A 25,009-nucleotide genomic window follows, 5' to 3' on the forward strand; every position below is an offset into this window, starting at 1 on the left:
TGACACCCAAGTTCCCATTTCAGCAGATAATCTTTCCACAAAAGAACAAAATGGAATTGTTCCTCTAATGAACTCCTCTTGATCTGACACATGGGACATAAATGGTAGGGTATCAGTTTAATTTCTATCAGCCACATGTGTCTCTCAGTTGCCCAGTCAGTGGGACTGTTCCCTTTGTGGGCAACCTCAAAAGAACAAAGAAACTAAGGGACATGACTGAAGTGAAGCACCTGGAATATTTTCCTTTCTACCTGGGGAGTCTTTCAGTGAAACTTCAGAGGCAAAACACAGAAAAAACAGTGCTAAAATCCCTACCTCCTGGAAATCTATGGGATCTCTGCCATTGACTTCAGAGAAAGCAGGATTTGTTTGTAAGATACTCTGAAGAAGACTGCAGCTTGTTCAGTCCCATCACCCAGTGTATCAGCGTGTCAGCACTGGCTGCTGCTGATTTCCACCAGCAGAGAATCCGATCCCCTGTACTGCAGAGGGAACAGACTCACCCACTCTCAGTCCGCATTGTCCTCACCAGCCTGAGCCTGCGCTGCAGATAAATGGGAGGCTTTAATCCCCAGGATTCTCAATCCAATGCCTTTCACCACTGCCAGCTTCACATTTTGGTTTGTTCCTTTAATAGGAGCTTACAGAAGAACGAAACTGATAAACTTCCTCCTGCTCGGATTGCAGGAGCACAGGATAATATAACAAGTTAAATGAAACATTAGGAGAAATAGAAAGCACTTTAGAAAACACGCATTGCCTCTTTAACATTTCAAATTTTTCTTTTAACGTAAAATTACAGCATAATATAAGAAAGGAATCCAGCAAGATACTTTATCACAATACTTGGGCAACTTTAACTCATCTCAAGTGTTATTATAAGAAATGGAATTTACTGGTATGGACTTATATTCAATAGCACTCCTTCCCTTTTTAATGAAATGTCATTATTCCAATACAAATCCTTTCATTCTGCAACCCGCTCCCCCCTTCATCTCACTATATTTCATTTCCTGCAGTTACGTGATATTATTGCCTTTTTTTCCACAGCTATTGATTTAGGTGTATATGGTTATTACAATGCAAAATAAAACAGTTCCCCCATCCATTCTACCTTGTACCGTTGAACATTAACTTAATTTGTTTCAAATCTGCATTTGATTTGGCAAGGAAACCATTTATCTTTATGAAGAAAGCCCTCATAAAGTAGGGACTTCAGGAGATCACTGCTTTAAAAATTTAATAGCCCTGTGTCTTATACACTAGAAAAATGAATTAAACCTTCAAATATTATATGTCTCAATGTAACCTTTTTGCATTCCATACTATGTTTAATTCATTATATCTCAGGAAAAAAATTAGATAAAACCTCACTAGATTTAGGGTGGTAGTTGGTTCTCAGTTTTGTTTTTACTTGGGTTGGGTATTTTACATTCTAGGAGTAAAAGTCTATCAATACAGTATTAGCAGATGGATGTAGCTGCTGTTCTTAGGCTGAGTTAGTTGTTGTGTATCTGATTTTCCCGGTTTGGTTCTTAGCCCTGATGAGAATCATAAAGTTCTGAAGCCATTGCCAAATTTGACCTTCTAACCTACATGTAGGAGGCAATATCTTTAAGGATGATTTCTGTGGCATAAGCAAAGGACAAGCTTTCAGAGTCTAACACAATCACAAACCAAAAGAACTTATGCATTCTCATTAGAGTGGGAATATTTGGAGTGCAATGTAGTATATGAAGATTTTTGCATGACAGGTGAACAAATAAGGTAGGAAGCAAAAATATCTGTGACTGTAATGAAGAAGTTCTGATTTAGAGAAACAGTCATTGTATGACTAGATTAACAAACAAGGGGAAAAATCAAATTATTTTGCTCAGGTGAAAACTGCTTTAGGCACTTATATTCTGTACTTGGAAAAACTAATATTTCACATTTTACATTAAATTGGTCATTCTGGACATCTTTAAAAGGGTGGGTTTCTTTCTTCAGCTTGTTTTCCTACCCTGACCAACAAGAGCTGTGTTACTCTCATGGATTCACCAATAACTAATTTTTTATCATCACTGAAAACACCTAATTCAACTGCAATGAGAAACCTAAATGCCTTTCAGGACCTGGGCAGAAGGTCCCAGAATCACTGGCCATCTCTTCAGTGCCAGACTGAAGATAAAGGTCTCCCTCAGACACAGACCTGCTGAGCACTTACATCGAGAGCTGTGAGGGAAACCTCCAGAACTCAAGCCTTTAAACCCCTGAACTCCAGCATGTGAATCTGACCATACCCTGGCCCAGTTCCTCCCACGCTCCATTTCTGTGTGCCTTTGGAATTTACCCAGGATCAGGAATCCTGAACCCAGGAGTCTAGACAGCCACCATTCTACTACTCCCTGTACTTCTCTCCCAACTATACTGCCCACTCATACACCTCTTCAGTGGCTTCTCGGGTTAGAACAAGCTTAGCCAGAAAGAAAAAAAAATAAAATCTAGTTTCTGAGGTCGCTTCCTAGGAAGGTGAACTTCCCAAAAACAGCCAGCAGGAAGAGCAGACATGAGGCAGACAATGAAGGCAGGCAGCTCAAATGGCCTGGACTGGCTGAGTCTGGCAGGAAGTTTAAGCACAAATTAGCAAACCAGAAGCACATCAACAGTCTCAAGTCGAGAACTAGAAGTCAGCAAAACTGTGAGAAAAAATTAGGTCGCTTACTCAGATGAAGAGTTATAAAGGTAAAAATACCCGGCTCTAGGCAGGTTGGCCTTAGTAAACGGAAGTGAAAGACAAAAACTCAACGTAATGTAAACAAAATATAAATGCCATATTTGTCTACAGCAGTATTGCGGCAGTATTACCAATTAATTGTTTTTATTTTAGGACTCTTAGTATTGAAAAAATCACAGTCCAATATACCTAAAATGAGGAAGGGGTTTCAAACATAGAGGTATCATGAAATCATCAATGAAAACTTAAAGCAGAAGAAAAAGCATTTCAAAAGACTCCTTAAAGGGGACAACCAAGTGAAGGAAAGGGGCCAATAAAACAGTCAGAAGTTCTGTAAGTAGGGAAAGCAGGAAGCTCATAATGTTCAAACCTAAAATAAATTCCCCATCAGAACAACTTTCATCAGCCTCTATCACTGTATTAGGGAGCTATATTCTTTGGTACACCTAAGTTTTATTGATTTTAGAACTCGAAAGCAAACAGTAGACTCTAGAAATACATTGGATAGGTCTCATTACAAATCTCCCTGTCTGTATCTTAGAACATTCTTAAGCTGCATTTAGCAAGCAACCTGGAAAGCACTGATATACTGTGTACACATATTAGAGACATGACTGTATTTGCCTATTTCTTCCCAGTAGGTAACAACAGGCTGTTTTCACTGGATGATCTCCAGAAATGAAATCAGAGCACGGCATTGTGATTACTCAGCTCATACAATGAATTCCCAGTTTCAGTAAGAATAAGTAACATTCTAATTTAGAGTTGATATTTGACACTGTGTATGAGGGGAGGGGTCTACTTTCCATTTTCTCCTTAGACAACAGCAGTAAACTGCAAAACTCCCTGCTAAAATGTATGATCTTTGGAGAATGCTAATTGACCTACTAAAGTTGGCTTATTTTATTTGGTGAAATTTGCTTATCACAGGCCTCTAGGTGCTCTACATAAACAATATAAATGAAAATAATGAATAGACCAAATACCTAAGTGACAATGGGGACCACATCAATAGCTATCTGCCCAATAGAATACAGCTCAAAAGAAACAGTATTATAGCATCTGATCATCTCAGAAGAGGGAACTTTCCCCCCTTCTGAGGTTTGTTTTATTTCCAAGCACAGGGGGATTTGTTAGTTTGAGGCAGATCAGGCATATCCACGCCTCGCAGACTGCAGAGCACAGCAGTTCTGTGGATAGGAGTACCCACAGAATGGATGCCATCCTGTGGGTGTGCAAAGTGGATATACAGGGAGGGCAGGCAATCCTGGGGAGAGTGGCACACACTCCCACACTGCCAGGGCAGTGGCTGGCCTGAGACTACAAAGAGAACCAAGCTGTTGAGCTCACAGGGAGCCTGGTGATTCCCTACAGACACAGCCCTGAGGACAGGCTCACCAGCAGCAGAGGTTATCTCTGTTTTTATGCACTTTCCAAAGTAGAGGAGTTCTCTTGAGATAACCTGAATTATTTTTTATTGCTGTTGCTATTTCTGTGCATTAAGTCTAGGGAGATCTCTGAACAGGATGAAGCGAGCACATCATCTTCCCATGGAAAGGCTCATCCAGCAGCAATGTTCTCTCTAGGTCAACCAAGTCAGAAAATAAACCACAAATGTAGGAACATGGGCAGGATCTGAGAGTAAACCAGTCACCCAATGTGAGTCACAATAACGCTTCAGGGATATAAACTATGAAACTGCAAATTTAATATTGAAATAACCAGACTAGACTTATGCTAGCTAGCTAACAAAACAAAGCTCAGCATTGCTTCATTCACAGGCAGCTCAGGGAGCTCACTGCTCACTCTGACCTTGCCAGGTCGAGGCTGCATGTGAACTGATGTCTCAGGTGGCTCTGCAGCCCCCTTGTCCATTGAGACCAGTTCTGAAACACCAGCTGCCCTTCCTGATGTGAGGAACAGAGGACAGACCACCCTCCACTTTGGACAGCAGGATCCTGGGCAGGACCCAACATGTGTGCCCCGCTGGCAGCACCTCTTGCCATGCAATGCCCAAACTGGGATAGGAGACTGTCAGCTGTGCAATGTCATTCACTCCATTCACCACTCCCAGAACTGTGCAACCAAGCTATCTTAAGAAGTGTATCTGCTGATTCCCTGGCCAATGAAAGCAAAGGAAACAACAATACCTGTTCTTCATACTATTTTGGAGCAGGCACATGGAGTCAGAGACATTCCTGCTCTTCACGGATTTAAAAGTTTTGGATGGGCAGAAGCCTCATTCAATCTCCTGCTAATACAATATGAAACACTCTTCACAGATGTAATTTCCTGTAGCATCTAAAATGTTTCCTGTTAATATTTTCCATGTTGTTGCTGTTTTTATGAAAAAAAATCCCCTAAATATTAACATTTTCAGATGGCAGAATGGAAAAAGCTAATATAACTCTTAGAGACACAGAAACCCAGAAATAGATCTAAAGGCAGATTTCTCAGCACTTACTAAATTCTGGCACAGGGAACAGACCAAAACTCCAGTCCAACCTTCTGCTTTTCCTCAACCAGTGCTCAGATGTTGTAATTTGACCTCGATTCTAGCCAGAAGACAAGCCTCATTTCTGTAGCATAACACAGATTGTGCACCTTTATTTTATCATTGCATCCATACTAGTTCCTCTGCTACCCCATTTCCATGGCAAATAATAATCCTACCTTGCTTATAATACTTGGAGGAGAAAACTTATGCTCTTTTTGTTGGAGGTAAATTATATTTACTAACTACAGTTACTCTGTGCTTTTACTGTTGAAAGATTTTAGCTCAATGGGAGGTTTGAGAGACATGGAACAATAAACACAATAAAGCTACCAAGTAGCCAAAAACTAAACTAAACAGAAAAAGCCTGGAGTTTTAGTCCTACAGTGGCTCTTAGCTATCCTCAAAAATTCCACTTTAAAAGAGTCAATGACTGCCTATATTGTGAGCACCTAAAGGAGGAGGGATGCCTACAAAGACCACCAGGGCTACGCCAGGAGTGTGCCCAGCATTCGCTGGGAGCTTTATTGCCCCAAGAAAACTAGAACATGCCTGAGCCTTGGAGGCAGCAGCAACAGACCCAGTAAACAACTTCCATTATTATTTTTCTGTTTCTTTGCTGTGCTGCCTGGAGGGCAGAGCCAGCTTTGTAGGAGCATTACTTGGCTCCCCTGGCTGCCCAGCCTAATTACTCATCAAAAATCAGTGGGCTGATGCCTCGTCTGGTAACTGGAACCCAGTGACCACCAGCCCCGTCAGTGAAACTGGGTGCATTTATACCACTTGAGGTCTGTCTGTCTGTCTGTCTGCCTGCCTGTTTCATCATCTGGCACAGGGCTACAGGATTTATGCAGTGGCTCCTCTCTACCTAAGCAAGAAAAATATCAAATTGGACATATTTGCAAGACTGCAATTAGTTGCTGATTTGAGTGTGCAGATTAACATTTGTTCATATATTTACCTATCTTTGACCCAGTTTTCAGCAATGATCTCTACAGTTGTGGACATAATTTGTGTACTCACAGACCATAAATATTGGTGATCAAATGTCCTGTGTGTTTCCACAAGTCTGGGAAATATCTAACATGGGATCAAGGCATGTCATCTGAGACTGTTCTCATTCTGGGAGTGCATTCACCTATTCCAGTAGAGAAAACAATGAATTTGTTGAGATTCTTGGTAGCCACTGAAGCAGAAGACAAGTAAACCAAGACTGAAGACACAAATGTACCTCTGGTTTCAGAAAACCTTGCTGCAAGTCACTCTAGTTTGTGGCTTATATGAACACTGAAAAATTCTCACTCTTCCTAGAAACTATTTGGGACACTGTTCATCTTCATACCATATCCAGTTTCTGAAGAACTGTGTAACCTGTGTCGTTTCCAGTAAGAAACTTTTCTTCACTGAAAATATGCATGTGATTTCAGTTTTGCCATAAATCTGTTTGCAAAATTTCTAGACAGGCTTTTGTTAGAAAGTGACAAGTTACTTCTTTTGCCAAAAAGAGAAAAGAATGCTCATCAATGTGGTCACCTTGTGCCAGGAATACTATGGCTGGCAAATACCTGCTCTAACAGGAACAAGTCATGACCCTCTGGGTCACTCTGAATTGCACAGTCCTGTACATACACAGTCAATGAAATCAATGAGATGGGAAGAGGGATATAAGTGAGCCCCAGAGTCCTTCCTGTAACAAGGGACTCTTTATCTGCTCACCTTTTTTCCATGGACAGCTGCAGTCATTTCTGCCAGGATCACACACAGCAGAGCACAGGGCCCATGGATATTTGTGGATCAGACCCATAGAGTGTCATTATTGGGATTTTCAAATTTGCGATCCCATACTCATACCTCGCCAATTGTATTTCTTCAGATTTTGATTATTTGGATGCAAATCCATGGAACATAACAAATTCCCCCTCTCTCAAAATGCAATCGATTTTAAAAGCATGTGAGTGAAAACCTGAATTCTCAGTCTTTGCAAGTGTCCATGACATGAAAGACTCTAAGTGACTGTAAGCTATTTTCCTGGTTGTCAAGCTGCCAGATGATTTTCTTGCCATTAGCACATGCCTATACAGGCCAAACCAATGCTTGCCTTTTTGGACATATGTGAGGAAATAAATGTAATTACAAGCAAGATGTAATCACAATTGCTTTACTATTAAAGCTGCTGTATGCTCTCACGGTTTAGTTAACAATACATGCAGAAAAGTGGAAATGCTTGATGTTCTCAGAAAAAGGGAAAAGAGGGAAAAAAGATAAATATGGCCTCTTTCATTTATATCTGTGAAAACACAACATTTAAATGCAGAATTTGACTTTCCAAATATCACACCAAAAACCTTTTAACAAAAACAGCAGGGAGAGAAAGCTCTTTAAACCATGATATTCCATGAAGGATTATGAAAATAGAGGTCATTGCAAGAAAGAGAATTGCAAATACAACTTGAAAAGCTTCTCACATTTGTAAATACATTGAGGAGAATTTATTCCTCTCTGGTTTTGCTACCAAAGGATATTTACAGGTTCCCAGGGAAAAAGGAAGAAAAAAAATGACATCAAATTTGATATACTCTGTGTGGTGCAACATGCTGATGTGTAGTAGTAACACTCAACTGAGCTTCAAAGGAAATGAGTTTTCTAGGCTGGAGTTACACATTACAGGCCTGATCCTGACAACACACTGAGCATTTCCTGAGAGCTTTCGTGTGCCCTCAGCTCTCTCTGAATTTAGAGACACTTTTTGATTTCGTTTGGTGCTGGATTATGATCAGGAGTAATGAGACAAAAATGTAACATGCTCCAAAGCAGGGGCTGGGGCTGATCTTACTGAGTCCATCACTCTGGACCCCCGTCCTTCATTAGGGCTCCAGAGTGATGAAAACATAGCAATTAGGATCCTAATAACAAAGTGAATCTTGCTTTGTCTGTTCAGGCAGTCCCAGACTCTGCTCAGTGACTGATCTTACACACCCAGCACGAGAACAAAATGCACCTGTGCTACGTGCAGAGGTGCTCTGGTCTGTTGCTGACACACCAGTGGCTGAATACATTCCCAAGCCTTTGACTGACAGCTGTTATTAGCAGGTTTAAGTGCCCTGGATCAGTGAGGTCTGTTTTTCAGCAAACCCCAAGTACCAACAGCCTTAAAATTACACCACTTTAAGGCACAGGCTATCTTATTTCCAAGCAACTAAGCCCACTGCCATGTGCAGAGGACATGCAGGCAGCCCCTTCAGACGCGAGGCAGAGAAGGTGCTAATTTGTGACAGACGCAGTTGTGTTCTCTGTCCACTGCTGAGGGATGACTCCCACAATCTTCAGAAGCTCAGGGGTATGTGCACTCTCAGATGACCAAGGTGTAATGCTCCTACTGAGCTGAACTTGATTATCTGAAACTTCAAGGATTTCTAAACTTGCACCATGAAAAAAAAACAGAATAAAGTGACCAAAACCAGCCTTCCCAGACCAAACTTTTTGTGGATCCAAATACTGGAGAAGATCTCTCTGAAATCTGTGACGTGGTACAGGTTTAGGTGTCCCCACTGAAACCAGTTCAAACCCTGCTCATGTCTACAAAAGGCCACATCCAGATCTGCCTTTGCCACTCCAGCTATACAGTTTTGCCTGAACTTGGCAGGTACTTTACAACCTGATGACTGAAATCAATGGCAAAGCTCTCACAAGTTTTAACAGAACTAGGATTTCAGATTATGATTTCCTTCTGTGCAAAAAAAAAAAAATCAAGCAGAGAGATGGAGATCAACTTCTCCCTGCCCAAACATCTGATACCAATAATACTTCTTTTACTCTGTCTAAAACTATATTTAAATTGCATTTCTGGCAGGTTTTGAGATGTGTGATATAGATCTCCTGCTATCACATCAGATGTAGTTTCCTTCAGAACTGTTGAACCAGATGTAAAATGTGAGAGATGTAAAAAGTAAAATAAAAACCCTGCTCAGAGTAAAGTGTTTCTGACATGTGGCTATTATATATGGGGTTTTAGATGTATATCTCCACTCCAGCCATTTAAGAAGGTACACAGTACCATAACTCTATTGAAGCTGATTAGTGCCAGCTACTTGTGATCAGTAGGAATTTAAAAACCAAGGTCTGCCAAACACTAACAATTTATAAACTGTATGCCAGCAATCTGCTGCAACTGAATATTCTGTAGTGCACTTAATTTCAAAGTAGAGCCATATTTAGAACATGGGGGGGGAGGGGAAGGGAAGAAGTTAATCTATCACGTCAGTATTTGATTTTCAGCACTCAGAACTGTACATGTTCTGTTTCTTACTGACAAAGAGAACCAGAGGCACTGAGTGAAAGGAATTCTTGCGACGTTGTCAAGCAGTTGCACAGACAACAGGTATAGTTGTAAAGTAATTCTCCCTTTTCAAGCACAAAATCGTCTCTTACAAATCTCAGTCACAAATGTGTGTAGGTATACATTTGAGTTACAAATGAAGAGCAGTGAACAAGTACTTTGGCAGCAAAGGTGAGTCAAAGCACGGGCGACACCGAGGAAGAAACAGCTGTGCTGCCAGCACATTAGCATCCTGATTGTATCCCACTCCCCACAGACTGAATGATCACTTGCATGACATTCAACACTATCTGAGGAGCAAAGGAATTTAACCAACTGCCTGCTCTTAAGAGAGAAGGGCAATGATTCTCCTGTCACTACTTTTATCTTTTCGTGACCCCGTTTTAGTTCAAGGGAATCACTCCTGATTTATTGTACTGAGAGGAGCATTAGCCTGAGCCTATTTCATTGCAAGACCACAAGTCCTCCATAAAGCAGGCCTTTGTGACTCCCAGGGACTCGAATTTGTCCCTCCCTGGTGACTGTGTGTCTGTTGACATCCCAAAGACACTGTACTGCATAGTGTCTTCAGTTAGATACCACAGCTTAGACCACTCTAAAAATGAATATAATTGTGTCCTGTGACCAAATCAAGATAAAAAGAATTGTGGGGGGAAAGCTATAAAGCCAGCACATCCAATCATCAGGAATCAAAAAAGGCTTCTGAAAAAACCATCCGAAGAAAGAAAAATTCATCCTGATCCCAGGAGAAAGGAGATGGCTTTGTTGTACACAGCACCCTGACACCAGCTCAGCAATGCAGAGATGGACACTACTGACAAAGTGCTGTAAAGCAAAGAAGGCTCCTTCTGTCATTCTTGCCCATGAAAGATACCCAAGGGATATTTTTTTTTCTGAGTTAGAAGTAGAGCTAAGAAAAATGCACCCATCCTCCTAGATAGATAGTCTCTATCTATCCAGCTTTTTTGTAAGTACCTAAATTCCCTTAAGTAAACACAATATACTGAAGCTATATGCTTAGATATGCTTAGATGAGCTTCTTCACTCTTAGGAGTTCAAGGAAGCCAAAATGCAAATGAGATCTCTGACACCCCAGCTCCCTGATGCAAGACAAGGGGACGAGGAATGAAGTGAGGAGCCCCAGCATGACTGGGGAGCAAGGAATGTGATAATTCTTTGTTGACTTCTGGCAAGTGCTGCTTGGATCTTTTAATTTCATTGTAATTTGTAATTGTTCAAATTGATGACATCCCAGTTAATGGAGCTATAAAAATTTGCATGAAGCTCAAGGCTCAAAGGCATGCCTGGAGGATGGAGCATGGGGATTTGGGCAAAGGGATTTAAAGTGGCCTCCACGCTTCATACAGGCATAAATTGGGCCATTGTGATAAAGGTCTGGGAATGCTTAGGGAATGACTTTTATAGCACCAACAGTCAGGAATTTTTTACACTGTCATTGGTTGGGCATCTTCAAACTCCCTCCACTGTCCATGGCACACAGAATCACAGAATATTCTGAGTTGGATGGGACCCATAAGGATCACCAAGTACAACTCCTGGGCCTCCACAGGACACCCCAAAAATTCCACCATGAGCCTGAGAGCATTGTCCAAATGCTTCTTGAACTCTGCCCATCTTGGTGCCCTGAGCACTTCCCTGGGGAGCCTGTTTGGTGCCTGACCATCCTAACAAGCTGACATCCCAACATTCCCACACAGCTAACATGGGAATCCCTGCAAACACTTTTGGAGCACCTCAACCCAGAGCAGCCAGTGTGCTGAGAGCCCAGCAGCAGCTGTGGTTATTCAGAGCCAGGAGTGTTGCACGTTCTTTGGAGCACACACATCACCCTTTGCACGCAGGAAGAGTCGCGATACACCCTGGTTTCCCTCAAGGGCCTTACTAAAAGTTGTAGAGTTAGATACTTGTGATGACAAATGTTGAGGTTTCTCAATAGGTATTTTAATTTGGGATCCTGCACTGAATTACCACACCCCAGTTCTGCAAACACAATCTGAGATATGGCAAATATTTGGAAACATATGGAAATCCAGATGTTCTCTCATAGAGCACTGGAAAAGATCACTACAGACTGTGCTCAGTAGATGCCTGTTACAATCTTGCACTTACATTTTTAGAGAAATGCTATATAAAAAAGAGAAATTGATCCTAATGCTAAGTGACATTTTAGTTCAGTCACAATTACGATCAACCAGACTTACTCTTCGCATTAGTAGCAGGATATGATCCTTAAGTTCATACAGGGTTAAGTTTGTCATCCTCAGAGATTTCTTAATGACCCTTGTTATCTAAACCCTGACTTGGAATGGTGGCTGTGTGTTATGTTTTCAATGCACATCCTCAGACATATTAGGACATGAAGTGAACCTGACAGGGAGAAGAATATTTCCTTTCTCCTCTGAAGTGCCCCAGGAGGGTTTTCTGCAGGTGACCTCCTCAGACCTTGGCTCTACATTAGAGTTATTGTCCTGAGAGAAGATTCAGTTAAAACACACAATTCATTTCATATAGTGCTCTTGAGTTTATTCTTGATGGCAGCTAACTTGTAAAATTTTATTATGGATTCTTCTTTGGTTTGCTTGATGGAAAACAATTATTCTATCATCAGGTCTAAATGATATACCCTGTTGGACTACACAGTTTTCTTTCCATTACTATTTTCAGATAAAATGTTAATTTTTGCTTAAAAAGAAGTTCAAAACATTCTCCCCAACATATTATCAATATATTCATTTAGGTGTCATGCTTCTAAATGGCTGTGTTCAAACAGGTCTGGTATTTTAAAACAAGACTTATGACTTCTGAATACAACCTGTTGATAATAATAATCATAATTGACTTTATTTTAAATTATTATTGTTATTATGTAGCAGTGTGTTGGTGTCTCTTATAAGAGCAGAGGTGGCTGTTGTAGGCAATACACAAAGGCTTGATAAGATTTCATTCATGCCTCAAGCTGCTCTTACTATCACCAGACAGAAAGCCACAGCACAGCGGAGTCCTACCCTAGCAAGTGAAGCTGCAGCACAGAAAAATAGGCATCTCCTGCTCAAATAAAGAGGCTATCTCTGAGAAGTAGTTGTGCCTTCAGAGCCCTGAACAGCCACTAGCTCAGCCCCAGCAGCAGGAGGGACCTGTCAGTGCAGCAGTGAGCAGTGCCCCGCTTTTCCAGCTTTGCTTCCAGAGCCAGCCTGTCCAGAAGCAACCCAGGTATCTCCGTACTTCTTACCAAGGGCAGGTGTGCCCTACTCAGATGGTTTGAGTAGGGCTTTGCTGCCACCTAGAACCAACACTACTGAATCCCAGCTGAGAAGAGCAGCTGTAAGGCTATTCAGGTATGGGCCTTAGTCAGTGGAATTTTCTCCCCAGTAGCCTTGGCATTTACTTGGGGGGAAATGTCAGTGACAGCAGAGTTAAGCCCATACAAATTATTTACAAGCATGTTTTGAGATGATTGTGAAGTGTACCTGACCTTGAAATACATTGCTCTACCAGGACTTTGGCAGGGAGCTATTCTTACCCTACAATAAAATTTTCAGTGCTGTGACACCACCCTGTTTCATGTCATCACCCTTACACCTCTCACAGAGTAACAACAGCCAAGGCAAGGGGCTAAAGCCACTCACCCTCTTGAATAAGTCTGTGTGGTCTCAGAGAGAAGTAAAAGTGGATAATGAACATACCTGAAACCTCTTAAAACTTCACCAGGATTAAAGAACTAACTGCATCTACAAACTGCAGCAGGTGCAGTGCCTTGTAACCAGAAGTGTTCTCAGAAACGGACAAGTTTGAGTGCGATGGGTCTATTTCCTGGGAAAATAGAGCATTTGGGACATTATGTGCCCTCTCTCTTTTATACAGACACATGCATTGGAAGTCTGACACATATTCAAAACAAATAAAAAATTCCCACTGATTTTACCAGGCTTCAGGTAAGGATAGTCTCTGTGCTTACAGGAGGTTGAGCTCAAAATATTTTTATCAATCCTTTGCTTTCAAATCCCCATGCAACACATGCTTTAATGACCTTCACCTCTTATCCCACAGATTTGCAGTTCCCAAGTTGCCATTTCTAGTATAACTTTCTGTTGCAAAAAAATCTACTGAAAAAAATCACACATACTTAGTGAGCCATTGTAAAAATCCAAGCCACTAGAAATACTCTGCAGTTTTTCCAATGCCCTGTACAGTCAGATCGTTCTGATGAGATGGCAGATGCAACCTAGGAAATTAAAGTAAAGCCAGTACTGTGGATTTGTATTTTGAATCTGGTTGAAAGCACAAGGAACATTTAAAGCAGCTTTGTACAAAGCCCATTCCCAGTGATGAATCTTGTTTTTGTAGTAAGTATCATGGTGGGGTAAAGCCTGTTGAAAAAGCCCAGGTCTCCTGGAGGAAAATGTTCAGAATGTGATTTTATTTAAGGCATATTACAATGTCCTAGGAAATCATTCAGTGTTTTTTCCATGCTTGCATATATCCTTGAACATCAATTTGGAGGCATGCAGAATTATATGATTCCATGGAAATTAACATGGTAATGAATATTAACATGACAATTAATAATACACTTAAATGTGTGTCATGCAGTTGAGTGAGCCAAGAATGAACCAAATGTATTGTACCAACTAACCCCCCACAGTTACAAGACAGAAATGAACAGCATTTTGTAATTATACACAGTGACATATTTTCTCATATCTACTGCCAAAAAAAATATCACTTTTTGGAATTAAAAGAGAGAGCAGCAAATAGAAACAGCTATGTCATCAGTAATTGCAAACATGTTTTCAGCTCCAGCTTCTGATAACTATCCAAAGGCATTCTTTTAATTGGTAAAATTGACAACTGTCCAAAAACAAAGGAGTCCTTAAGGGCCATGATCACTCCTAACAAGTCAGACAAAGAAATCAGAGTACCTAGAAAGTTGCAAGGAGTTGGGAATCAGCAAATAAGCAGTACAACCAAAAGTAAATGATGCTGCTTGTAAAAGGGCTTTCTAGATATTAGAAGATTCCATTAACTTTGCCCCATGGGGTCTGATCAAGTTGTCCATGAGAGATGGACAACAGATTGACTTATAGTATTGAAAACACAACCACGTCTCACAGGAACACGAAGAGGATTGCTTCAGACAAGTCTTCTTAACAGGCACTCTCTAGCATGTGATCAAGCTGGTGACATCCAGAACAACTTTCCAGCTGATACAGAGGCAGAAAACTTGGTTCCAGAGCTTTACAACTAAAAGATCCTTTGGTAGGGCATTATGCAGGTGAGATATTAGTCCAAGATGTTTAGTGGGAGAAGCCCCCACCCCACTCACAAGTGAAGTGGCTCATGTGAACAAGGTCTATAAAATGATCCAAAGGCAGTCAGAGGGAGACTCTGCCAGGTCTCCTGTGCAGCCAAAAAGAAGTTTCATCACCCTGATCATGTTTGAACATTAATCCTTACCTAACAAGGATTATTGCTTGATAACATCACAGGCAAGACAGAAAGTAAGGTCCCTACTTTGAACTTTCTTATCTAAACAAATTTTGTCTTTCAAGTATTACACTATACCTCTGCTAAACAGCGAAGCCAGAAGCCCCCAGATTCTGCTTCTCATGGACTGAACAGGAATTAGGATACTGAAAGCACCTAATATTCTGTGTCTAGGGAGTCCAGAAAACCAAAATATCTGCAGGTCATAGATGGCATATAAGTAACAAAAAAACTTGCAGTGGTAAGAGCCTTACTGCTGCTCATTTCCAACTGGAACCAGCCAGGAGGGTTCTCAGCAAGTGAAATGTCTCTTTATTCACCTGGCTGAACAAACAGTACTAAAAGCCTGTATGAACCACAGATCTCTGCCCCCTGCCCACACAGGTATATTCCATACATCCCATCTCAATATTCTGCCATTTGCTACTCATGGTTGTGGGAGAAGTAAGTTGCAAGTTCCCTTAAAATCAGCACGTTTCCCTATGATTAGCTGTATCCTGTCTACTTGTAGTGTTTAAGTGACTGGAATTACTGTCTTCAAAAAATAATTAATAAAGCTTGTTGAGGCCCAACAGTTGTCACAGACATAGCTTTGTGTACATCCTGAACTATGTTGTAAATACATATTTGGACAGTTGTTGAAAACATGTCTAATTTTTCCCAAACACCACAGCTCTTTCCAAACAGCATAGTTTGATGGCACAAGGCACATTTAGAGATTTTTTTAATAGTCTGTTTTATTTATAGTTGTTTACTCAATGGAGTATATCAAGCCTTCAAAACTTTTCTTTGTGGGCCATGTGTGAACTGAGTAGGAACTCACCCATTGTTTTAAAAATATGTGTCATTTACAGAGTTGATTGATCTGTAGAAGACACTACAGTCAGACACTGCACGGGGAAAAAAATTAGGTTTGACTATTACCTGGGGAGTGTTACTATGATACTTCTACATCCACAGGGGCAATTCTGTTTCCAGGATGCCAGTGTAAATCCAAAGCATGACCATTAAACCAATGCTCTTTTGCACTTCTTTTCTTCTTGCTAAGCAGCAGGAAAATTCAACTCTTTCTGAAACACATGGAAAGTTAGATAGGAGGCAGAGCCCACAGTTAGAAGGATTTCCACTAATTCAGGTTAAAATACAATAGAAACAAACTTTGAGGAATGTTCCTCTGTTTCTCTCTACTTCAGCTGGCCTCTTTCATGTAAAACTGGAACTGATAATCTCTTTTCTCGAGTTTTACAACACGCTCAATTCAAATATGGTAATACAGGTTAGTAAAGAAAGAATCCAACAAGTAGCACACCACAAGTTCTTCAAGCCTGGGTTAAGTTAACTTGCTTCCCATTGAGTAGGTCAGTCACAAAAAATCTGGGTTCCATTTCAGTGCTGTCACTACTCTGTTCATTGTATCCTGGTCATCTCTGAAAAACACACCTCTCCCTCTGCAGAGCCCTTTGCAATCTGTTTTGAAACATATGGGTACAAGAGTTTTCCAACACCCAAAAGTGGCTACGAATGGGTTTGGTGTTGTCACTGTTTTTAAGCAAAGTCTCTTTAAGTGCTCAAGTTACTCTTCTGTCTTGTGCAGAGACTACTACAATGGTATCCCAGACACTATTGCATCACCAAAAAAACTGGAAAATATTCAGAGCACTTAAGAGTTTTGCAGATACTCAGACCTAAGAGTGTAAAGTGCATCAAATGTTTTACCACAGGCCTATCTATGTATCACAGATATCAAATTCAATTTTAAATGCAAGAAGGGAAAAATGAGAGATATGAAATTCATATGCTGTAATTAAATGGAAAACACATGCAAACTGTAGCAGAAAAATAATAGAAACATGAACTGTGTATATTGCATCTGTCTGTTATTATGGTAGGAGTGGCAATGATTAGTAGAAATAGGGTTGCAAAATTATTTCTTATATAATATCACTTCCTGTGCCCACAGGGTAAGTGTGATAAAGACAAATCACTCTTAGGCAAAGGCAGAAAGCAAAGCCCTTTCTGCTGGGAAAGAGGAGCACTCAGAAGCCTTGGCAGCCAAAGGAGGTGCCAACTTCTCAACCTTTGAAGGTACCAGCAACCAGTCTTGGAGCTGGCACACCTATCTGAGAGAAAGATAACATTGCCAGGGACCTACTGCCTAGATATCCTAGTCAACAAGAATCTGCTTCAGAATCATCCTGCACAAGGGAGGAATGATGAGTGCGCTCTAAAAGATCTAAAATGTTGATTTTGTGGACAGTGTTATGCAAATTCAGTGGTGCATAAATGTGAACTTTTCCATAGACACTTGGCCTGGGAACTTGCAATTATGCACACATAGGGATGGCCTCGCTCCCAGGGAGAGTGTTCCCATCCTCGGCATTATCCACAAGTATTGTGCCATGTCTTTTTATATATCAATTGTAAAACAGCCCCGTTAACACACAGACATGGGTGTCCTTGGGGGTCTCTACATCCATGGCTGAAGAGGCAGCAGTCACCCATTGGTATGTAGTGGTGATGGGCTGTGTTTTTGCTCTGAGAGTTTAGCCCTGAGGTCTTCCAGGAGCAGAACTACAACATTGCCTAAGACCTCAAGATAAAGCAGTGGCAAGCTTAAGCTGGCAATCTGGGTGGAGGATCTCCCCCCTCCACCCAAACCTGACTCACTGCAGCTCGCTGCAGCTGAAATATGAAGGGACAAGATCTTTGGTGGTGGTTGATGCAAGCAATCAGTTTGGCTGCCTTTTGGAAGTGCTAAAGTAGGCGACCTTACTGGGAACATCTGAAGTTTGTAACAATGAAGTTCCACATTGGGTCTACTGTCAACCAGAAACCAAGGTGGGCTGCAGTAGATTTGACTGATGCTCTCTGTGCAGCCTCATTGACTCCCAAAGACACAAGGCAGAGGAAGTTAAACTGGCTTAAAACTCCTCTGTTTTTCTACTGATTCCATGAGCTGCATCACTCAGGTGTATCACTACAAAGCCCAGCTATGGCACACGTGTCCAGTCCTTACATACATGCTGTTATGAGCCCTGCTGCATTAACATAAACACTCCTGGGTTCTTTATGCACTATACTGAGTTTGGAAAAGGTGGGGAGAGGAAGGTATTTTCTCCAAACAGAATTTTTCATAAGAGGCATAGTCACCTTTCGCTATTACAAATACAAAAGCAATAACAATATATACAGGCCCAAGCAAAATGGAGTTTCTGGCAGATATTTTTTTTTCCCTTTCATAAGCACACTGGGCCTAAGGCAAGGTTTTCCTCTATTTAATAAAGAAAATGGAAAGGTAGGGAGAAAACTAAAATTAAAAAAACCTGCATTGCCTCTCAAATTACACAAGCTGCTAAATATTTAGGGCATTCTTTCCTGCAAACATTTCAAATGGATGAGAAAGAGGTTTGTCTTCTTGACAGTTCACATCCTCTTGTGGGCCAGACTCATTCCTCTGGAAGCTCACTGAAGTCAATGATACAACAGCAGGGATGACAGATGAAGCTCACCATCCACATTTTAGTATCTACCATTCATACAAACCAGCTCAGGATTAAGATGCAAGTAAAGACACTAAAGATGCAGGTTGAGGAGATGATTAAAACAGCATAAATAGCCTAAAATCTGTGGCAAACGTGTTTAATTCCACTCTCAGTCTCTCAGCTAGAAAGGAAGGGCTTGAATGACATAACAATTACTAATATTGTTTTTCAGTGTCTGCTTACAGTGATAATATTCTTGCTGTTTGGGGGTTTTTCCCCAGTTGTAGTGAATTGCCATCACATACTCTCATTGCATGGATGGTTATCTTCATTGTAAAGAACAAACCAACAAGTGCTTACAGTTGACTAGCAAAGGGTCTCTGCAAACAGCTCCTACCCTTGCAAATCATCAGTCTGAAGCACTTTAAACTTTCTTCAAAGCACCAACAAAATTTCCCTGACCTTTCAAACTGGAAATAGAAAACCTGATTTCAATAACAGGCCTCAGCCAATCTGAGTTTATTAGCAATTGAATTAGAAGTTGACCTCAAATCCAAATGAAAATCAGGGAACATTCAAGTAAAAATGAAAGTGAAGATGACAAAAAGCCATAGCTATAATCATCTATCCAAAATTAACTTATCAGCTATCAAGCAAATAACTGCTATGTTAAAAGCTTTTTCACGTTAGGCCACTTGTTCTTTATAATAATTAAAATACAATGCTTTAATAAAAGAGTTTCATTTATATTCTGATAGTCAAGCTGGCACTTAACTTGATTTGGGGCTGTTCTCAATTAGAACTGTTTATGGTCTCCAAAATCCCTTCTTGGATGCTTCTGAGGTTCTGCACCAGAAAGAGGAGGGGAAAACTGGCAAACCATAATAGAGATGTGAGTACTACACTGAGGAAAAAAAAAAAAAAGCCAAACCCCCCTGGAATCTGGATTCTGAACTCAACCAAAGCCAAGCTGCAATGAAATGTAAAACTTTGGCCAAATTCCTAAGTTCTAGTATCATGATTTTCATTTACAGTACTTATTTTGCAGCAAATATTGATCTAACATTGGGTAAGCCACTATTTTTGAGACAAATTTTCCATTTGCAAGGTTTTCCTCTGCCATTTCCCAGCCCTATCTGCCATAGTGAACTTCCCACATCCGACCCAGTTTGAGCTGCATCCCCAAGTCACACAGCCACCCTTTGACAACCCTGACAGTGAGGATGAGCACTTCCCATGCCACCTGGGCCTCCCACCACCCCATTTGTGTTTGGAGGCCACCTCACTGGCTAACAGGGTGCAGAGGCACAGCTGTGGGCAGCACACACCCGCTGATATCACCCTCCCAACTGCTTCGTTACAGGGAAAAGATGAGGACATGACAAAGGAGCAGCCACTGCTCTTCTTCACTTCAAAAGACAATACCATGGCACTAGTCGCTCACACTTAGTAACAGCCAGCTTTATAAACAGTAATTAAAGATGCCTCCTGGTATACTTGCAAAGGAAACATGATTTTTGTTCTCTACAAGGACCGCAGTTTCTTTAGTGACTGCTGATTAAAGGAGCCAACCTTGAGCACAAAAGGCTTAATGTACAGGGGGCAAGCAGCTACAGGTCGTATTGTATAACCTTCCAACAGTGCCTTCTAATAGCAGCTAAAAGTTAAAATCTGGTGTTTTCAGCAGAAAGCCTCACAATTTTTCATTGTAGATACCTTCTGTACACTGCTAATCAGAGGGGCAGGATTCATACATCAAAGATTGTGAAATCTGTTTAATCAGTTTTACATATACATATTAAAAAAAAAAATCCCTTTCCTATTGCCCTGACATGGCATTGAGTAAACCTGCCAGAGATGAATTAATGCAGCATTCCAAGATTCACTACATTGACTACTCTTTGGCTCTTGCTTCCCCTTTTAGTTTTAATCTTCAAACTGGCCAAGGCATTTACCACTCACGATTTCTCCAAAAATGAAGCCTCCTCTGAGCACTGGCTGGAAGTGAAAACTGGTGCCAGCTACAGCCCTGCCCACTCAGAAAACCCAGTACAACCTGGGTGAGCCCAGAGACGCCAAGTCACTGCTCTGTCTAATTACAAACCCGAGGCAGATTAACCTTTGATGACTAAATTAATCTTCTAAATAAAATGAATATGCATCAGCCTGCAAATTAGGATTAAATGCTTAGCAGAACCTTTATGTGATCAAGCAGGTTTTGTGGTGCAGATGTTAACCATTAACATGAAGCAATAAAATCATTCTTTTTTCTTATAATAACACCTAACAATTCCAAAGCCACCTTTCATGTGAGAATCTCAAAGGGTTTCATAAACATAATTAATTAACCCTCTCAGCATCTGAGACAAGAGCATAATAATATTCCCATCCAACAGCTGAAGAAACAGAGGTACAACAATATCCTGGATCACGTGGCTCAGTCTGTGTGTAAGGTGGGTGTTTAATGCCTTGAAGAGAAAGAAAAGAGTAGGTGGCTCTGCCTTCAGCCCTTCTCTCACACAAACTGCAGGGTGGCTCCTCCACGAGCCTGAACTATCACCACACACACGGCTCTCTCCCAGAAATGCTCAAAGGGATTCTGTAGACCCTGGAACACAGGAGAGGTGACTCTGCCTCACCTGCTGGAATGGCACATCCATCTGCACCAGGGCAGCTTCCACAGAAGAAAGCATTGGGACTGGTCTCACTATGGACCAAAAGAAAGCAAACATCACACTTTCCAAGCTACTACATGATTTTGAATTAAACCATTCCAGCAATGGGGGTGAGTCTTTTCTAGAGAGAAAAAAATATTTCTTCTTGATTTTTTGGGCACTGGAAACTACCAGTCCTTGAAAGTACCTGTTGCTTGCACTTATCAGTTACAACAATTTATTCACAAGCAGACTCTGATGATGGTGATTCCTCATGTTTCTTGACTGCTGGTGGAACAGCTGTCCCTGCAATGTGATTCCTGTATCAACAAGGAGTAAATGCTTGCTTTGAGTGCTACCACTTCCATCTGCATCCTGACACTGACACGGGAAGAGGTATGGCCATGGTTCTTCCAGGCTCTCCCACAAGACCAAATGGTTTCAGGGAATCAAAGAAACCTGCTGAGATCCACCTTCTGTGCTCCTTCTTCCATGGGGATATTCATTTCCAAGTAGTTTACACTAAGGAATTTGGACAAATGTATACATCATGACTCTTCAGCCTTCCTACCCACCCCTGATTTTAATTTCATTAGTTTCAAACATTATGCATTTCATTGTTATCAAACTGTAAAATTAAGTTTTAATTTGATCTATTTGGATCACAAATAATATAAGAGTGCTGTTGAGCTATGGACAAGCATGTGAGAATTTACATTCTTGGTAAGCCAATTTGTTGGCACGTTTTGTTGTCCAATCATAGCAGTTTCTTCTGGTGTGTAAGTTTTTCTTTTCTGTAAACTAATCTGCTGGTGTAAAATGTCTGCTATTGCAAATGTAATTTTATTTGTTTAAAAGGGAACTGGATAAGTTCTTAAGGTCAGTTTAAATTTCTTGGCTATGAATAAGAATCTTAAACTATAACTTTACCAATATTTTAGACTATTGACATCATATCTATAATTTTTGGCATATAAGTGACTTCCACAGTACTGGAAGTTAGACATTTAAAAGCATTTGTTGGTTTCATACAATGGCTGCTAAAATCCGTGGAAAAATTCCAAGGACTTTAATAAGCTTTGGCTTGGGTACATTATTACTATGAATGTAATTCTTGATACCTCTCATAATATTTAGGCCACGTGAGAAACTTAGGAAAAGCAATTAACATTCCTCCATCGACTTTTGTATTTACATTTGAAATTTACCATTTAAGACTTTAATTCTCCATAAAACTGCTTAAATATACATAACTTCAGTGTTATTTAAATGTTTTATGATCTCCCTGAAATGATCCGCTAATTAAAATCACTTACTTAATTTAGTACCTTAAATTTACCTTCTTTTATTTGGAAGGAATTGGATTTAATGTGCAGGTTTTTTTCATTTTCTTTCTGTGAAAATCTTAATTTGGAAGGAAAATTATAATTATATAGAAGGGAGGAGGATGTCTTGAAGGCTGCAAACTTTAACTAGTGGTAATCATTAGCTACCCTGTATGACATGATGTATAAAATTAAGAAATAAATTTATTACAGAAACTTGGAATTATCAATTAAAAAGTAGTCAGTGCAGTCCCACAAGGCCTGATATGATTACCTGTGTTAGCTGGGCTGTCACTTCCAATGTTGGTTTGAGTCTCAAGGACCTTGGAGGGGTGTTTCGAGTGTCAGGTTAAATAAATGAGACAACCTTAGTGGAAAAATGCAGTGATACAAGTGGGAGAACCAAAACTCTTCTACAGGACAATAGAGATATCAGCTTCAATCTGAATAATATTGGCAAACTGTTCTCCTCCTTGCTGTACCTCCGAGTGGACTGATAGGGCCACTCCCTTTGGTGGGTCAGGGAACACTGAACCTCAGGGGCATTAAAGGACACTCCAGGCTGTTACATCTTTTTTCTTATTTATTACCTCTGCAGATTTTGATTTTTCCTACTCCACAATTTTTCTCAAGTGTAAGGCCAACAGAGACAGTTAAATTATCTAGTCTGACTTTATATATGGGCCAGGCCACTAAGCTAAACTCACTGCCCTCCTTTTCTCTAAGCTCCCTGTCATAACACTGATCCACAAATATGTCCCAATTATGAGGCAGTAAATCAGTATAAAAAAAATAAACAGGTCCTCCCACCTGTCTTTCTCTCCAAAATCTCAACTGCAGCAAAATTCTGTTGCTCACTCTGAAACAGAATGAAAAATTTGGCATCCTCTGATGAATTAGATTTTGTTGTTGTGCAGAATGTCTCACATCTCTGTTGCTCTGTGCTCTAGTTTGGACTGAAAATAATAGAAACTGTCACCTTATCATATTTTTTACCTGATTGGTGTAGATGGATCTTAAATACTTTATATTCAGTTATGGAGGCTGAGTACACTTATTTATGAATTCAGATGCAAACCAAAAGAATTTAAAACACAAGTTGTTCATACACAGACACAGTACAAAACCCTAATGTTTTCTAGCACTATATAACTTCTTCAAACCAATATACATCAAGAAATCTAACATACTGTTCACAACTCCAATACCTGCCTACGCAGTAAAACTTTTGACATTTACCAGAAATAGAGAAAAAGAAAATAACAGTCCCCAACTCATGATAACGTTTTTCAGGATATGATTTGAAGGCTGTCTCTTGGCTCCGAAATAAAGACTACTGGAGACACAAGAAGCCTGACAGACAGTGATTGTCTCCCCTTTCAAAACTGTGCTGACAGCATCAACTCTTGTTCACTTTGGTATCAGGGGGTGTCAGGAAGAGTGAAACGCTGCTTACCTTACGTGTCATGCAAAATTTAGCACCTCTGCCTTTCCCTGGATTGGCCCCGGGAGCGTTCCGAAACGTGCACAACAAAACCACATGAAACTCGGATGATTTCAGATCACGTTACAAAGTCAAAACACAGAACAGATTCACAGAAACATTTGCTAAGGTTCACCAACCTGTTGAGTGAACCTGGGCCCAGTTCCAAGCAAATCTGGATTGATTAATGTTTTCTTTAAATCAACATCACCTGATGTTCTTTGCTACTGATGTGAATCTCAGCTTTTTCTTTTCTCTTGGGGAGTTTGGATTGGTGTAAGCACACAGCTGAACACAGCACATGGAATGCACATCCCTCTATGTATAACTGAAGAACATTTTATCACTGTTTCTGCAACACAATAAAATATTGCAAAACATACATCCCACCAGCCTCATCAGTATTTTGTACTATTATGAGCTTCTCAAGGAGGGCAAAGAGTAGAGATTTTTTCACATTGCTCATGCATTTAAGAACATGGAAGTAAAGGAGATCTTTCTGCATTTCAAACATGGGTTCAAATCAAGATATACTCAGCTGTACAAGGAATGGACTCCCTGAAATCAATGGAACTACTTATGGAGTACTGTACCCATTGTGAATGAAAGCTACTGTAAATAAGCTTTGGAAACTATACTCTAGCCACTGTTGTGCTCAGTGGTTTGCAATATTCTAGTGTTTGCTAAATATAAATAAATGAAATAAAGGGAGAGATAGTGACACTCTGATTTCTGTTTGCACTGACTGTACATTTGTTGGAAGTGTCTGAGCAATCAGAACACTACATAAACACCTTGTCATGCCTGTGGGACCTCATACTAACTTACAATCCATCACTGAAGCCAGCAGCAGCTCCTGCAGACATGCTGAAGTATTTCTGAGGTTGAATGTAATTCATTGTTACACTCTCTGGTTGCATGTTTATTTCCTCTCATCTGAAGAAGTGGTTACACGTGGAGCAGTTGTTTGCTGGAAGTTTCACTTAAAATATGCATTGTATTAAACAATTATTG

At 40.5% G+C, this 25,009-nt stretch overlaps 1 long non-coding RNA gene across 8 annotated transcripts in view; it reads right to left on the bottom strand.

Annotated features, from left to right (window-relative positions):
• LOC139677317 (uncharacterized) overlaps positions 1 to 25,009 on the bottom strand; it is a 250,380-nt gene that overhangs the window by 153,637 nt on the left and 71,734 nt on the right. For 7 of the 8 annotated variants that reach the window (XR_011698847.1, XR_011698851.1, XR_011698852.1 and 4 more), the window contains one exon: positions 15,976 to 16,121. This is a non-coding gene — a long non-coding RNA (uncharacterized lncRNA). Of the gene's footprint in view, positions 1 to 15,975; positions 16,122 to 23,968; positions 24,053 to 25,009 lie in introns of those variants that run through there. The other variant, XR_011698849.1, reaches the window with a different exon arrangement.

Source organism: Pithys albifrons, chromosome 12, assembly GCF_047495875.1.
Source record: "Pithys albifrons albifrons isolate INPA30051 chromosome 12, PitAlb_v1, whole genome shotgun sequence".
NCBI lineage: Eukaryota > Metazoa > Chordata > Aves > Passeriformes > Thamnophilidae > Pithys > Pithys albifrons.